Source organism: Pleuronectes platessa, chromosome 22 (genome assembly GCF_947347685.1).
Source record: "Pleuronectes platessa chromosome 22, fPlePla1.1, whole genome shotgun sequence".
NCBI classification, from domain to species: Eukaryota; Metazoa; Chordata; class Actinopteri; order Pleuronectiformes; family Pleuronectidae; genus Pleuronectes; species Pleuronectes platessa.
The window spans coordinates 13,770,419-13,788,516 of NC_070647.1; the positions used below are offsets into that span (position 1 = coordinate 13,770,419).

The window sequence follows — 18,098 nt, forward strand, 5'->3', positions numbered from 1 at the left end:
GCACCTCTCTCCGTGTGTGAACACCAGGTGACAAATAGCTGACGGGCAGCGTGTCCAGCAGCAGGTGATGGGGTGGTGGTGGTGGTGGAGGTGGGGGGGACAGGCTCACATTGTCCTTGGCTCTCTCATCGTATCGATCTCCCTCCATCTTATTCAGCTCCTGCCAAAACTCACAGCTCTGCATTGACTCGAGCTTATTACACTTCATCTTCGCCTCGGCCACATGACACAGCCCGGGGCCCAGAGGCCGCGGCAGCTAATCTCAGCCACAAGCGTTAATTATAAAACAAGACACCAAGTCCCACCTGAGTTCAACATCAAACAGGAGTGAGAGACAATGTGTACAGTGCAATGCCAGTTTTACTGTTAAACTCACAAATCAACATTTTATTGATTTTTTACAATTTGTGCAACGTGGATCAATAATATTCCTTTAAATAATATATACACCTGGAACTTTCAAATGTATCCTGCCAAGATTTTGTTCCCTTGGTGTATTTCAATGGGATACATAGTGGATGTAATTCTCATTCCGTGTTTAAATGTTGTCAAATTCATTTATAGGCTCATAACCTTGCAGGTATATATCATCTATCATAACTTTATGGACGCTTACAGCATCATGGGGGTGTCATTGTTTTACCTACATGGGGCTCCAGTGGGTGTATAACTCTCACAGTCACCGCACTGTGACTATCGAGCTCGATAGAATAGTAATTTGAAACACACCAGGAGATCAGTGAGGCTCAATACCTCGCGCGTAGGATATTACAGCCATAAAGAAAAAGGCGGTTGTCTTCATTTTATTGGAAATGGTTATCAGAAGGTATTTCTGCTTTATTGGATGTCATATATGAAGTGGAGGTTTGAGGAGCTCGGGGGTCAAAGGCGCCGCATGGAACACAAACGGTAACCAAGACACCGGCCAGTAAAAGCTGTGAGCCTACAGGAAACACCTGAGCCCTGGGAGAAGCTGAGGTTGGCTTATTGATGTTGGCGGATGCTCAGATGGCGGCGGCACCGTTATACGTGCCTCGACTGGCTTGAGTTGACGCTCTGCTCAGGTGCTAACTCAACCATCTGTTGTTTCCACGCTGCTGCCCCCAGCGATATCCGACCATGACCCCAGCTGCCCCGGCGGCTGGGGTGACAGAAGCTGACGCTACACGGGTTAACGACGCGCCGAGAAATCGGACTTTGCCAATATACGAAATGGTCCATGGTTTAAAAAGAACTACCTCGCCACAAGGAGGGAAAAAATATCTATCTGAATAGAAAAGTTAGAGCAGAGAAATTGTCTGAATCCCATTTCCTGGTGTTTTTATTTTTCGGGACAAGAAGAAGCACTGGAGGGAAATGAAAAGAGGCCAGGGCTCTGCTTGTGCTCAGTAAAACAGCACACACAAAATGTATTTACTTCTGAAGGGGATGTTGGAGCAGAATGTTTTTCCATTTCTGGACCAATCAGATGCTCTCTCACTCTCTCTCTCGCTGGATTTACCAGGTTTGTCTGCCCTCGTCCTTGACACAGTTACAGGACCATCCCCACATGCCAGCAAATCCCACCTGTGGACACCGGGTCACAGCCTCACTCGTCTTCATCTGACCGGCTCCCTGAAACTGCTGGGTCAACGGTAAAAGTGGGGGGGGTGGACAAGGACAGAAATAGATGTGGCACAAACATCCCTCAGTTCCTCGGCCTGGACTGTTTTGACTAATGAGCCAGTATGGCAGAGGGGGTCAACTCCCAGAGGACGCTCAGGGTTACATCACTGCCCCCTTCTCATTGCCCTATTTTTTCCCTTATGCCTGAGTGTGTGTAACGGATGGTTTGAGTGGGTCTCAGGTCTGGAAACAGAACACACTGGCACGTCGTTATTGTGCGATAGGAGAGGATTTGTTGACCTGAAGTTTTCAGACGTGGCTACAATCAATTTCCCTCATAATGCACTCCCCCTGTCTTCATCACGACCTCTGAGGGGCCTCTGGACGTGACCTTTAACCCCCCCCCCACTACTCCACCAGAGCAGCTCAGTGGCTGTAACTGATCACACTGGGGGGGGGGGGGGGGGGGGCGGAGTGCTTTCCAGAGTGTTATTGTGCGAGTGTGGCCGCTGAGTTTTTCTTGAAAAGCATGTTCACACCAAGTCTCCTATGGACCCTGACACAGGGAGATTGCTCCCTGGGGGCTGACTGCGGCATAGGTCACAATGTCCTCCAGGTTATTGGATGAGAATGGACCCAAAGTACACAAACACACACAATATTTTTTTCTCAAAGATGGTTTCTATTCTCAGTCTGCTCCGACCCACTTTGCCAATGCCAGCGAAGGACGATCTAAACACAAGTCTACACCTTTGGAAAAAAGAGTGACCCAGAATATATTTATATAAAAACGTTATGATGTGGAGGTTTGTGCACAAAAACTGTTGTGTGTGCTTGTGTGTGTAGGTGAGACGCTGCTGTTACACAAGGGCTTTTGCACATGAGTGCGTGGAGTGTCAGGAGGTGAACGTGACCACCTCAGTGTCTCTTGGCTCTTTCCCTGTCACTTCACAGTGAAGGTCACAGAAAACAGAACATGACCTCCCCTCACCCCTGACTCCCCCTTTCTTCCCTCCCTGGCTGTTTGGGCACTTCAGTTGTGAAATGTAGGGCTATATAGGGTTTCCATTGTGGGCTGAAAATTGAATAAAGTAATATACAAAAGCAATGGGGGAACTAAAGTGAAACTAACTGTTGTTTATGCTGTTTATGTTCAGGGTTGTTATATCAACTTACTGTCAAAATTGTAAAGACTTAAGATCATATAAATACTAATAAATATCAAACATTAATTGTAATCCCTCCCTAAACTATGTGGCGGAATATTTCATGTCGAAGCGGAAATGAGAAATAAAGATTAGGCATCAAAAAATAAAAGGGAGATTTGTAGTCTGGTTCCATAAAAAAAAAATTCAGACACCCACACTCCCCTCCCTCTAGTAGATTCTGTTAAAATGATCCTGTCTGCTCGTAATCCACAAGATGGCTGCTGTGTCAACCTTTCTGCTGCCCCCTACTGTACAGGGAAATGATTTATAACCCTCTTTTAAACATTTCACTTCCTCCTGGGGGACAAGACCCTAGTTCCAGGAAATAACACCAACCGGTAAAAGTACATTATTATATTTTTGTTCACATGCAGTGTTACTTGTTATTTCAATATCATGCATAATATCCCATTTTACTTTTATGGGATTGTTTTATTATTTGCTGTCTCGAGGAACTTTATTTATCTAAGCACATTCCTATTGTTATTTATACTAGGCACTGGTTCTGCATTACTCTGCACACTCAAAGACAATCGATTTAAACCAGGCCAGTTAAGCCTGTGTTCTAAGCCTATCGACGCCCATTTACAAGATGAACACGTGCTTTTAACGCTTATCATTCACCGTACTGATTACCCCCCCCCAAAAAAAAACTCCTGTTGGAAACCCTTTTGAAGCTGCAGTCATGAGAGGGAAAACGCAAAAACGTTCACATGTCCCCGGTCACTTCTCTCATTGAAAGGATCTCTGGCTGAATTTCTTCAAATCCCTGATGTGCTCATGCATGCAGAGAACTTCTCCCTGATCCGACTCCTCCTGAGGGTTTGTCCTGAAGTTCACACCAAACACCACACATCAGTGCAGACAGATAGTCATCAGAGGCCTGTCAGCAGAGCGGAGATTAATGTACCTCTTAATTCCCTACACACACACACAGAGTATAGTCTGACATTTATCCTTGATGTGTTTTCACACTTTAAGTAGGGCTCACACACACACAAACAACAACACACACACACCAGATTCTTTTTATGAGCTTCAATTTGAACGGAAGCTGTGTCCAGAATCCCGTCGGAGCCAAATCCCGGCTCTTGGCCGCCGGCCCCGTCTCTTCATGTGGAGCCAAGTGCCCAAATTTCCTCCCAGCATGCAGAGAGTATATCTCTGCTGAAGTGGGGACAGACAATGGGTATAAAAAAAACACAGACTCCCTCTGGAAAGACATCAATAACACATGTAAGAATCCCTTTGGAGAGAGGCGTCCGTTTCATCAGCCTCTCTGCAGAGAGGTCAGAGGTCAGCTTGTTCTGAGGCCCAGTTGGTGATTTAGTGTCACGAGCACCCAGGAGGGATGTTTGGACAATTCGCATGAGATGGTTTAGTTGAGCCAGGACCTTTTTTGAAACACATCCTGACTCGCCCCAACGTAATCCTGACACTAGAAAAACCCTGAGTCGACACCATCGAAACTGGAATGGCCCTCAGGGGGCTAACATCTCCACCGAAGACCAACAGGCCCCTGATCAAACCACTTTAAAACTCACCAAACCCCGGTTTTTACCTGGAGCGGCACCAAATTGCACACACTCCTAAACAAATAGAGATCAGTATATATAAACAGATATTTAATAATGCTCTGTACGTTTCATTTTCCTACATAATCTATATGTCTGACACATTCTTTGTCACTGCAAAAATGTGTCTTTGGTAGAATACATATTAAATATAATATACTTAAACGTATCATAGGCTTCAAGTAGACATACATGTTCCCAGTGGGCAGCAGAGTGGTTTTCTATAGACCAGTTTCCTCCCACAGTCCACACACATGCTGATTGGGGTTAAAGGCATGTAGGAGACTTTAAATTGCCCCAAGGTGTGAATGGTTGTTTCTTTATGTTGCCCCTGTCATTCACTGGAAACCTGTCCAGGATGTACCCCGCCTCTCGCCTATTGTCAAGTGAGACTGGCCCCAGCCCCCCCCCCCCCAATGGGTAAGTAAAGGGAAATAAAAAAGCAACTCCTGAAATTCCAAAATTGTCTCAATGGAGCTCAAGCTGTGCTACTCACTAAACAATGACAGGAAACAAACACTTTTCACCTTTTCAATTGCTCTGCCATGTAGATATATTATTTATGACTTCATATTTCCTCAGTCTTTTTGAATGCGTTTTGTTTATCATCTCAATACAAGTCTTATGTATCATTTCTGGTCAAGTCATTGGCCCAAACCTTCCAAATGATATCTCTGAAGGATACCTGAAAATAACTGGTTTGGTGCTAATGACAGGAAAACAGAGGTGTGTGCAACTTTAGCTGGAGCTTAATTAGCTCTGTTGTGATTATTCATCTCTAGACAAGTTACTTTGGGGAGTTTCATAAACAGGAGCCTTTTTATTGATTTATTGGAACCTATACATATGTTGACCTGGGTTTTTACTCATAGCCAAAGAAAGCTGCTCTGCAAAAACAAGTCTCTGGGTTGTGGCAGCAATTAAAGAGAATAAATTGGAAGGGAACCACTTGAAAAATGAACCAGTTTCTCCAATAAACACCAAATAACATTGATCTAACCAAAACCTTGTCAAGTAATTCAATCCTTCATTTCAAACGACCAGATAGAAAAAGAAGTGAGCTGTACACGACACTGCACCAATCACAAGGGCATCGATCCTGTGGCAGCTCACTCGGGATCCATTAATCAGCCGCCAGCTGTCCTGTCCAAGTCCCCCCCCCCCCCCCCCCCCCACACACAGACACACACAAAGCTCACCTTTGGGTGTAATTGCCGACCATCTCATGAAGCACTTGGACCACAGGGTGAGCGGCTATAGACCGACCGCTTCTGGTGGAAAAGGCATGAGTCACACACACACACTAGCAGCAGCCATTTCTCAGAGCTATCGGCCTCTGGATCAAACGGCTGAGATTCAAAGAGTGGAGATAAGAAGGCGCTGGAGAGTTCTCTCCCTTAAAAAGACATGGGATTTTAGCATGCTGCTCAAAGAACCACCTTAAAAGGACTTCCAACATCTTTGAGCCACATGCAGTGAACAGCAGTACTTGTATGACGGATGAGCTTGAACTGTGGAGAACTAAGTTAAGTCTCTAAACCCAGACCACCTGCTAATCTTCATAGAAGTGTCCTGCAAAACAAATTCATTTTGTCAGGATGTATGTGTCTTTCCCTCTGGCATCAATTATCTCTGACCTGCAGGAGTTCATGGTGGTCCATTGTTTCATGGACACTACTGCCATCACGTGGCCGCTTTGAGTACTGGCTCTGACCTGTTCCAACGTCAAACCAGAGCAGAGGAAACTGGCTATTTTAAGGTTTTAATCATGTCAAATTGGAAAACCCTCTGAGGATTTGCTCCTATAATAAAACTTCCCTTTAATTGTTCAGCAGCGTCACCAAGGCTTGGAAGCACATTGATTGCTTTATTATTGAATTAATTGGAAGTGTGTTTATGGCTTTATGGCCACCAGCAGTTTGTGATGAACAGCAGCTACTGGTAAATTATACATGCCCAGTTTATTACTTTGTAAATAGACTGCCTTTATCTTCCTTCTACTTAATTAGTTTCCTGCACATGCGACAATTACCAGCTATGCAGACCTTATTTAAAAATCTATTGGTATCTTCCATAAAAAGTTTCCAATTTAAAAGTAAGAAAAAGCCTGAGGGTGGACTTAAAATAAGTTTATAAATGTTCAACTGAATCGATGGTGAATAATAAACCTCACACAAAGTAGGAGTTCAGAAAGTAAAAATGTTTTATACCACTCGATATATGTAAAACCAGCCTTGAAATGGCAAAATATACGTTATCATATTTATGATCATTTGACTCACCACATTGATCTCCATTGTCCAAGTTTGAGCCTTTCAACTCAGCAGTGCGTTTGATCAGCTTCTCCAGGAAACAACTTTAACCTTTGAATACTAATCATTCCTGCTACGTATGGTTAAACTTACATTTCCCCATGTTTTAAGGTACAGCGGCTAGTTGTTAGCTGGCAGGGCATTTGCTCAACTTTATACATAAACATGCATTACAACTAATAGTAGAAAATTTTCATGGGATCATTAGTGAGGAATGTGCCATTCGACACCAAGACTTATTTGCTCTATATATAATGAAGAATTCAATATATTTAAGCACTTATATTTAGAAATTGAACCAAGACATGACATTATTGTATTAAATTGATTAAACTTTGCAGAGCAATACTCTTATCAGACACTAGGGTGCCATAAGTTGTAATATTATTCAGACACTAGTTCAGATTTGTATGTACGTTGAATAAAACACTTTATTTCACACAAAGACACAGGGTCAGTTTTATACGTTTCAAGCCTCGTTTAATTAAAAACACTCTCATCATAAATTCTCTTATCTTACAGTATAAATACAACTTGTCAACCCTCGACATATAAACAAGATTAGAGTTTGACCTTTGGACTTTCCCTGGAAATAAGTCAACAATCAACGGACAGTGAATGTCACCTCATGTCAGTCACGTGCAGACTGATCTCTCTCCGGTGTCCTGCCTCCTGCTCGCAGCGGAGTCACGTGTCCTGGCAGCGGGAGAGTGGGGGGGAGGGGATCTGGAAAACGCTCAGACAACAGTGACTGTGGAAAGCAACACTTCCCACTCATCGCCAACACATTTCAGTACCACTAATGGTGTGGTCGGTGCAACAACGATACCTGCCCGGGTTTACCTGGATTATTCACAATCCGTGGCCAGAGCAGAGCTCGGGTGCGTTTGGGTTTCGTTCCTCTGGACGGCGCAAGGCTCAGGAGCGCTCCCTAGCGGGCGGGCAGCGCCAGTGCGCCGCTGTGAGACAAATAAAGCCCAACCATGAAATCATGCGTCAAATCAACCACATTACATGACCTGGGCAACAGGAGATAAACAGGATATGCAGCACACCTTCACGTCAGGCCTATGTAAATGTCAGTGGGTGTGAGCTGGTCGGGGATCAGTTCCACGTAGACCGGGTCGCCCCCGGGGAGTGCGCTTGGTTCGTTCCTCTGGACGACGCACGGCTCGGTAGCGCTCCCTAGTGGTGGGGCAGCGTCCAAGTGCGCCGCTGTGAGACAAATAAAGCCCAACCATGAAACACGTGACGCATCAACCACATAGCACGACCTGGGCAACATGATCAACATGATATGAGACATACACTCATCACACCTTCATGTTTGTCCTAAGTACATGTCAGTGGGCTCTGAGGAAGTTGGATCGGGTCCACGTAGACCCGGTTCGTCCCGGGTGGGATTCGGATCGGTTCCATCCGGAGCTCGGGAGCGCTCCCTAGTGGGCGGGCAGCGTTCCAGTGCGTCGCTGTGAGACAAATAAAGCCCAACTATGAAAACCACATTACATAACCTGGGCAACACGAAAACAAAACATGATATGCACAACACAAAACTGTACATTTTAACTATTCACACCTTCATGGTTGTCTTTTGTGTAACTGTCACTAGTGGACAGGAGGTCGGATCGGTGCCACAAGGCCGCGGAGACCGTTCGATGCCGTTCACCAGGTCGGGGCGAACATTTCCTCAAAGTCTCGGATCTGGAAATCGACGCAGCTCTCGTAGGCAGAGTCCAGGGCCGCGTACACGCTGCTGGGGGACAAGGACTCGCTGTACAGACACGACCATGTCTCCGTGGAGGCCGCATCAGCCTGGATGTTTCTGCTCTTCATGTCCTCCTCGGCGTTACTCATCAGGAACTGGGTGGTGTTCGGCGGCGCCATTGTTCCCGGGTGTCGGCGGTTGTAGGCCGCGGCGGTTCTCTGCTCACACATCGACGTTTCCTTGCCTTTCTTCCCGATGTTGGGCCTCAGGACTCGGGCGAGCTCAACCAGATGGGCCCGCTTATGCTCGCGCTTGAGGTGTTTCCGGATGGAGGCCCGGCTCGGCTTCGGGGCCTCGTCCGCCCCCAGCTGCCTCCACCTCGGTTTAGACGCCAGTTTCACGGTCCTATGAAGCAGGCAATCGGGTTTCACGCGTTTAGGATTGGTCTCCATTCTTTCTATGCACATATCCGACCCAAAAAAAAACTTTGGAGGAAAAATACGTTTTTCGTCCCGAGCGATTTGTCTCATTTAGATTCTTCTTTCTGGATGAAAAGTTAGTCTAAGGTTGTTAAAGTGAAAGCTGGAGCTAAAAAAAGATTTAAACCAAAAACGGTGGTAAATGTTAATAAATCAGCGGAGCTCAGGCTTCACGTCTGCTTCTCGACTAAAGTCCGTCACTGTCGTTTGAGTCACGTTGCTTTAAGCCCTTTGTATAAGAGGAAACTCCCACAATGCTTTGCTTTCGGAAACAGCTCGTTGAGCGTGCCCAAGGAGTCACGTTGATGGCTACCATCTAGTGGTGCGGAGTGAGACAACCCAATAATAAAAGGCAATATACATTAGATTTGTATTCTTTTTCATGTCACAGATAAAGAACTTACTTGTTTGAAATGTATTTTTGTTTTGTTTTAGATGTTCTTTTATGAATCCTGTTTCGTGTCTATATATATTTAAAAAATATAAATTACAACTTTATTTCTTAGCTGTTTGTCCCACCTGTTTAAAAACAGAAATTAAGAAGTGAGATAATTACCCCACATGTACAATTCAATAACATGTCTATAATGGGCTGAGTTGTAAAAATGTTGTTTTCCCAATTTAATGGTTATATTGCATTGACTTCTTTCATTTCATAGCGTCTTTATCTTTTTATTTCCTCCTGTCCTGCCTCATGAGGACAACAAGATGACTGCGAGTTGCTGTGAACTTAATTAAAATTTAAATCACATTGTTAAATACACTATCAAACAACGCAGATTTCAAATTAGTATATAAATCGTTAAATAACTTTCAGGCGACATCCTCTCTTCGGTCTCTTTGTGGCCTGCTATCGAATAAGTGCAGAAAATGATACACAATGCAATCTCCGTAACCACACAAGCTACTATCAAGTAGAAAATGCGGATATAGATCAGTGAACAAAACAACATCTAAACATCCTGCAGGGACATTACATCATTTTCCTCGAAGAAACATCCCTGATAGATTACATAAAATTTGCTATTGGAGAAAACCTCACAATGATGTATTAAAGGATATTGAAGTAATTTCCCAGCGGTTGACAGTATCACCAGGGAAATGATATCCTTGTGCTCATGACACGTGGATCTTGAACAAATTGTGCTGAGTTAAAATTGGCCACCAGAGGTCACACATAAACCACAGACCGATCTCCGTATGGCTGTGGATATTTGTCTCCCTCATGTTCTCTTTAAGGTTCTGTGTGTCTGAACGTGTCGTCAGTTGTCTGTCACTGCGTTTCATCGCCAGGAGTTCACTGCAAGCATGATTTATTCATATAGCTCAGATGAATCAGTTTTCACCACATGCTTGCTCATTTTCTTGCAACATAGAGGCAACACATTTTAACATTTTAATCAACGTAAATGCAGCAGATGACATCAGAGCAGAAGAGGATAATTAAATCTACGTTTTAGATTTATGCTCTTGTATTTTAAGATTGAAGTCTCAGTTACAACATGGATTGGACCATCTGCTCAGGGTTTTAGCGAACGATCAATCGCTGATGGCCTCCTGATCATAAAGCTGAGTGTTGCCCCGCAGCCGACCCCGCGCTCAGTCGAAGGCTAACTGCCAAAAAAGACGAATATGTCCTGTGGGGAGTTTAAAGACTTTCCCCTCTTCTCTGAGCACCCACAGCAGACTGCCTGCTACATCCTTGTCTCTGGTCTAGCTCTTGGCTGAGGCATCTGCTGACAGCACATCACGCTTCATCTCTCAGAGGGAGCAGCAGAGAAAGGTACATTTGTTCTTCAGTTTTGCACATCGTCTGACTTAATATATAAGGCAAAAACCGATTCACTTGCAAATATATGTAATTACAAGCATCTTTTTGGAGATTTTTCTGAATGTGGAGTTCAACCTCTTGGCCTATTTCTAGCTCAGTTGCTTTTGTCTCACTCTCCTCTACATCTCTACTCCCCTCTTATCTTTTAGCTTACTCAGTTGCAGATTCTACTATAATCCATATAGCATTGCATAAGATTCTCACCATACCGGATGCTACACTGAATAATAAATACACAAGCTTTATCTCACCGACAATCTGCTTGTCCTGGTTTGTGTCAAACTATATGATGTGCGAATGTGCAGTTATGTTGTTGGAAGGAAGTCGTGTGGATGTAGCTCAGCAGCGGCATCCTGAGAGGTTCAGTGGTGATGGAGATTTATTATGTCCTCCATTATGTGGTTTTGCTATATCAAAAAGAGCTGTTGCTGAATTACATGTAATGTAATGCGATCTTATGTAAAACCACAGGTAGAGTTATCTTATAATAAGTAGCATTGCTGGAAGTTTTGAATGTTTATTTAATTGTTAATTGACAATACACTGATGATTTCTTAGGGTTATTTATTACATATGCTCCAGCAACAAGGGTTCAAATCATTTGGCCTCTTTGGAACCCGTTAGTCAGATGATCCTCATTTCTTTGTTGCAGCTTTTCTAATTCCGATAACGTTATTTTGCAGACATAGAAAAAGTTAGCATCTTCCCTGGTCTTTGACTTCTGGTATCATCCACCACTTCATGCTTTGCTTTAACATCTTCCAGGCACTGGATTAACCTACTTTGACTTTTCTCTTTTCTGCTGCATAGTAACAGGAAACTCTGATTCTGTGGCCTTTTCTGACAGGAGGTGGTTTTATATAGGATAGATGTGGGTTAAAAGATCAGACCATAACGGACACTTAAAAACTGCAGAATTGTTTTTTTTATCGGTGGCTCCATCCTCCTAAATAGCCAGCCTCACCATACAAGGAGTAATTTGCTTTCACCGCAACATGACTGGTTTAACATGGGGTCTGCTTTTGTGCTTCCAATGTAACAATAATGTATTTCATATTACTTTGTTTTGCATCATGAGCTTAAACAGATAAAACCACATAAAAAAGCAAAAAACAAGAGGAAATGCTTTTTCTTTTGTGCATGACTGGAATAGACCTACAGAAGAGAAAGTACAAGGTCTGGAGAGAAAAAATAACATCCATTTCCTTAAACCTGCAGGCTAATAATTTAGACAGATTAGGAAATGCCACAGCTATGTCTTTAAACAGACACTGGTTGAAGAAAACTAATAACTTATAAAGACTCGTTTTGTTTGCAGCCGACATCATGTTGTTAACATGAAAATTGAAATTGAAAGAAACCATGTGAGCATTTCGATGTTAGCACATCCTGTCATAGAGCTCTGGTTTCCTATATATTAAATTCAAATTATTGTTCTTGTCTGTTCCTGTGTAAATCAAATCAAAACTGGAAGTGACCTTAGGCAGGTTTCTTTTGCCACAGCGCTTGTGGGATGCTTGTCGGTGTTTGTGTGCACGTGTCTGTGCACAGGCCCAGGACAGAGTTGTGTGTGAGTGATATTCACAGGAGCTGGGCACAGTTCAAGTTTCCTCCGCAGTGCAGTGGCTCTGTGGGGAGAGAGAGAGAGAGAGAGAGAGAGAGAGAGAGAGAGAGAGAGAGAGAGAGAGAGAGAGAGAGAGAGAGAGCGAGAGAGAGAGAGGGAGCTGGATAGGGAAGGACGAAGTAAAGCTGGATCACCCAAACACACACACACTTAAAACACATCACTCACTGCACACACTAACCACCAGCTTCTCTATCAGGCGTACTGTACATTAGCGTTCTTCAGCGTGACCCATTTTGTCGACGTTGATGCTCTCTTGACCTTGAGCAGCCCGGCTCCGAGAAATTAAAAATGCCACCGGAGCAATCTGATCTCCCGGCTTCTCATTCAGAAGCAAGTTCATACTTGTTGATTTGTCTGCCCGTAAATCATCGAGCCCATAATTCCCAGGCGGTATCTGATTGGCAGCTAGTTTCTCCAGAAAAAACAGAGAGCACTGGAAAAACCAAAGGAAGTTGTGACATTACACAGAGTTAGGAGAAGCGGAGAAGCTGTGGGATATATTTCACGTTATATGTGTTATGACGTGTTCGCTGTAATTTCCTTCTTGTTTATTTTTATGAGCTAGCATTGCGGCTCGATGGAGAGTAGTGCTGGACCAGCACCAAGGCCCATTGGGATTAACAGAATGCTTCTCTGTGGCCTGAGGTTCTTTTTCTGGCCTCCTCAGAGCTCTGTCAACTTCAGGAGCAATGGTACAGCAAGCAGGGATAAACGGACCTCTCAGAGTTCATGAGCAAGGCATACTTTTGCACAGTGACTGTATTTAAAGATGGACGAGGCATCTCCACTTCCTCCCAATGAACAAAAAATGTCCCAGAACGGGCGGTGCCCAAAAGTTCTTAACGGCCATTCACACCTTGACTCTGGTTGGGGGGGTTCAACGACCTGCATGTTTAACATAACGACTCCCAATGTAGGTAAAGACACAGACAAGTTAAATACCCGAAACCCCCCACTGGTCGGTTATAGAACCGAAGACGCCTCTTGGACGAGTCTTCAGCAAGTCCAGATGCTTATACGACAACTCTTGAGCATCTTGAACTGGGATGGTATGCACATCAATATCCTGCCGATTCGTGTGCTCGACCAATCCCGTGTCAGTCACCTGATTTTTAATAAAATCACATAACAACATAAAATGAACCCAAATCCAATGAAAGAGGCCTGTTCCCCCCGGTTTGGCTCAGACTGATTAGCACAGGAACGTATCTCCATCCTTCAGAAGAAAAGGGGACATCATCCGCACTCTGTCTCAGTTTCTTCTTGTGTGTGGGAGTGTAATGTGTGGGCCCCGGACGCCCACCGGCCACCTGCTCTGGAACATGCATGATGGGATGTCTCAACCAGACAGATTGAACAGATGATCAGCTTAGAGTGCGTCTGCTGATGTGCAAAACACGGGCTTAAAATTCGATTGACGGGAAAAGCTTGGGGTTCTGGGAAGAAGATTTCGTGGCCTGTGGATTTAGGTTGCTAAGACCTAGATGCTAACAGATTCCTCTTTGTCCCCGTGTTAGCAGAAGGGCTGCGTGAGCGTGTGTGTGTGCCGCTGTTTGGCTGGTGTGAGACAGTGTTTCTTAGATTTCCCCTCACTGTGCTGTGACCCTGGCTCTGGCGGGATGTGTCTAATGAGAGCTATATATATCCTGGAACAGACCTGACTGGCACTCAAAAGACCACAACCTCCCCACTCACACACCCCCACACACAGGAACGCTTGCTCTTATTCCCGTCACTCCTCCCATAGAGGATGAGAAGAAAGAGAGTGGGGGGGGGAGGAGAGAAACAAATGAATTAGGAACAAAGCTCCCCAGCACAGTCAGATGCAGACCCCCTGCCTGCTCTCCCCACCTAACCCTCTTTCCACCCACTTGCCTTTATTCTCCGGACTCGGCCCGCATGCCTCCCGGCTGCGGTGTTATGAGTCACTGCAGCTTGTGTGGGAGTCAAGAGTTCCCTGTCGATATCTGCGAAGGCCTCATCAACACGAGTAATTGAACAAGGGGGAAGGAGGCTCGGTGCGTGGAAAAGGGAGCAGGGAAGAAGAAGTGGCGGAGCAGTAATCAACGAAGGCAGTAAACATTCACCCACATCTATAAACACACAGGCCTATATAAGTTAATTCTCATTATAATGGATTTTGCTCTCAGCAGGTGGTTTTTGTTGAGCTCTGGGGTTTCCAATGAGAGGCAGGGAAGCACCCCCTACTCAGTAAGTCTGTCACTTTCATTACGCTAAAGCCCTTTCTTCACTGTCAGAGAAAAGTATCTGAGTTCCAGCATTCGATTTAACATCAGAGTAAGCGTTGTATTTTTTATTTTCATCAAACGCATGAATCTTGAGCCTCTTATACTCAGAGTCGATAATCATCTTTTGCTTTTCTTTGCAATGACATGCTAAAAAAACACCAGAGACCTTCGGGCAATCAAAAACACAGAGAGACCATGGGACATTGGGACGAATGTTCTGAGTCACATTTAAACCCAGGACATTGTGGTTGTGGAGGCGTTATTGACCGTGCCTTCAAATTACATCTGTACACTATAGGGAGAGTCGGGCCCTGCCTCATTCCACAGACACTCCCTCCTCTCTTTGCGGTGCCCAAGGTCAGGTTAAAGATAAAGGGCCAGCAGACAGTGCATTGTAGTGAAAAAGAAACAGTTCAAGTCAATGCATTAAAGAGGTGAGTGAGATGTGTTCAATAATTCAGTAGTTATAAAGCTGAAATGGGCCTTAATAGGAAAGAAAGGTCACGAACCCCGAGCATCAGCCTGTTCTGTCTCCTCCCTCTAGGACTTCAGAGAGCTACTCATTGATTAGCCAATAAAGATCTCAGACAAACAGTTCAGTTGTCCCATTTTTCATCTTCCTACCGATGACCGATGCTTTTAACCACACGCTGTCCTCTGGCCGCGGTCTCTTACTGGCCGAGGTAGCAATAAGAGAACAAAATGTTCGGACACCTTCACCTTCATCGTTACAAAAGATTCATATCGGACTTCCCTAGATAGAGCTCAGTAGCGCAGAAAGGGTATTTCAATTTCCATCCAGGGTTATACTATACTACAAAAAGTCTCTAATGGAATGGTGGAACTGCTTCTCTTTGACAACGCTGCTATTAGTTGGTTTCCAAGGTTTGGGTGGAGACCTCTCGCGTCAGTCGTTTTATCCTAACTTCTACATCTTGCCTCAGAATGAAAAACAAAAGCAATATACTTTTTGTAAATGGTGATTTTGTCGAGTTTATAAATGTAAATCACTCTTTTCTAGCTCAGATTTGGTTTTGTACTCTCTTTGTCATATCTGCCCTTTTAGAGACCAAATGCTGTGTAATGTTTACCTGCTAGTTACTAACAGCTTTTGGTCTGTCTGGTTCTGGATAGTTAGCTTATAACCAGTAGCTTGCCTTTAACCTACTATACTAACCATATGTGGCAGTGTCACTGTGAGAAACACCCTTGACATTACATGTTGGGATTTGATCCATTGCTTTTATTTATTTGCATCTTTACTACCATCCACTTCCTGCTGACATATTGTCACATAATTTCCGTCTGCCCAATAAACTCATTTCCATAGTGGCTAAAGTTGCACTGCAGATTTGATCCATTGCTTTTATTTATTTGCAATTATTCCTACCATCCACTTCCTGCTGAATTATTGTCAGAGAATTTCCGTCTGCCAAATTAACTCATTCCCATAGTGGCTAAAGTTGCACTGCAGCCTCTATATCTTCTTTTCTTCCAGTCCATTCAGACGGACCACATGGGCCATCTCCAAATTACCCTCCGTCCTTTGGAAGCCATCCCAGAGGCTTTCTGCCCCCCCCCCCCCCCGCATTGGCTTTGTGATGCATTATGGATTGGATGAAGGGAAAATGGCACGTCACCAGGGAGAGAGCTAGAGGACAGCTCGAGCAACAGATGACAGCTCTTCCCTTTCTCTCTAATGCGTTTTTTGTATTTAGAGAAGAAACAACATTATTTCACAGAAAAAAAAATCCCTCAATTTGTCGAGTGGAGACAAAAAAGATTAGTCTATGAACTGGGAATAATTAGACAAACAGTGGACAAGGGTGTAGGGGTGATTCTCTCGTTACTTGTCTCAATTGTTCGAGAGGTCATTGAACACAAATGTCTTCTGTCCCTACTGTCTGAATCGCAAAAACCATTGACACTGTTGACAGAAACCACTTGGAACTGGGAAAACGAACAACATGCTCCTAACTTTTCATCAAGCCATCCATCCCAGCTCCCTGCCTATGAGGACTCGGTTGCTGCAACAACAAGACCGGCCTTCTTGTTTTTCCTGTCTCTCTATAACCATGACCACCACAGGCTTCTACATGTGTTCAGGCATTTGCTGAAACATTTTTGCTCACCCACACAATGCTGCCATTGTAGAAAGTCTGATTTCGTGTTTGTAGACTCAAACTACAGTCACTGTCGGCCATGTTTTCATCAAATATTAAAAGGTTTCTGAGAAGCCGTCTGGACTCTACTTCTTTCCCTCTCTCAGATTTTCCCTAATCTGTGTTAACCTGTGTTCCATTTTTACAGTGGGGCATTTGTGAGAAATTAATACCATTGCTCATATTTGTAATGCTGCTGGAGGCTCCGGATGTTTACTACGTAGATTGCGTAGATATCGTGCACTGTGGTGTGGGGGGCAGGAAATGGCAAAAACCGTAAGCTCTGTAGTTTTGTGTGTGGGATCACAGCCGAGGTTAGTACAGGGGACGTATTTCTGTCTTGTGCAAACCACGACTATTTCGGTACCGCCACCCTTGTTGTTCAGTGGCGGCATTTTGTCATCTCCCCTCCAATTACCAATAACTCTAACCACAAGGATTTTGTTTTCTTCTTCACTGTTTTGCATTTTGCATTTCACTTTTTACTCCACTTTTTATATCTTTTATCTTTTATATATTTGTATTTAAGATATTTGTATTTAGATACAATATAGATACTTTCTGATTCTGATTCTGATTCTGATTCTAATGGTTGTGTTTCAGCGGAGCGGTAATGTGATTGGTCCGGAGGGAGCAGGGCGATGTGATTGGTCCAGAGGAGGCGTCTCACCGCGGCCCGTTGAGTAGAAAGAAACAAAATATGAAGTTTTGAGATCGTATAAAAAAAAATGAGGTATGGATTTTGCAATCAGAAGGAGCTTTCTGATACATGTTGGTGATTTTAGTAAAATCCTTTATGGGTTTGTCATCCTTGACATTACATGTTGGGATTTGATCCATTTCCCTTCCCCGCTCTATCAGCTCTATGCCAACGTGGCTAAAGTTGCACTGCGGCCTGTAAATCTTGTTTTCGTCCACTCCATTCACAAGGGCCATCTCCAAATTAAACCTCCGTCCTTTGAAAAACATCTCACATGCTCCCTGCTTCCTTCCTGTTGGCAGTGTGGTATACTATGGATTGGGGGGAGGGGAAGAAATGGCACTTCACAAGGGAGAGCGCTAGATGATAGCTCTCCTCTCTCTCGAAAATTTTTCTTTGGGGTGGGGGGTTGTGTAAGCAGGAATAACATTCTTCTGTCAAACCAGAAAACTCACCAATTTGTCATGTGAAGACACAGAGGACAAGTAGGGTGAAGTGAGTCTCTCAAGCGAAACCTAAACAACCCTTGTTTCCCTATACTCTGACTATGAGTATAACCCCTTCTCATAACCCCTTCATAAGCACGGCCATAACAGACCATAACATGACAATGCTGTAGTAAGGGAATGGAAAGGAAACCACA

At 44.2% G+C, this 18,098-nt stretch overlaps 1 long non-coding RNA gene across 2 annotated transcripts; it reads right to left on the reverse strand.

Moving 5' to 3' along the window:
• Positions 1–3,238: 3,238 nt before the first annotated feature.
• On the reverse strand, positions 3,239–9,121 carry LOC128428629 (uncharacterized). Of its 2 annotated transcripts, XR_008333814.1 has the most exons (5): positions 8,279–9,121; positions 8,019–8,168; positions 7,755–7,914; positions 5,587–7,658; positions 3,239–3,980 (listed from the first exon to the last, which is right to left on the reverse strand). It is a non-coding gene; the product is annotated as an uncharacterized LOC128428629 (long non-coding RNA). The 2 variants fall into 2 exon arrangements; XR_008333813.1 differs by having other exon boundaries at positions 5,587–7,914.
• Positions 9,122–18,098: the final 8,977 nt, after the last annotated feature.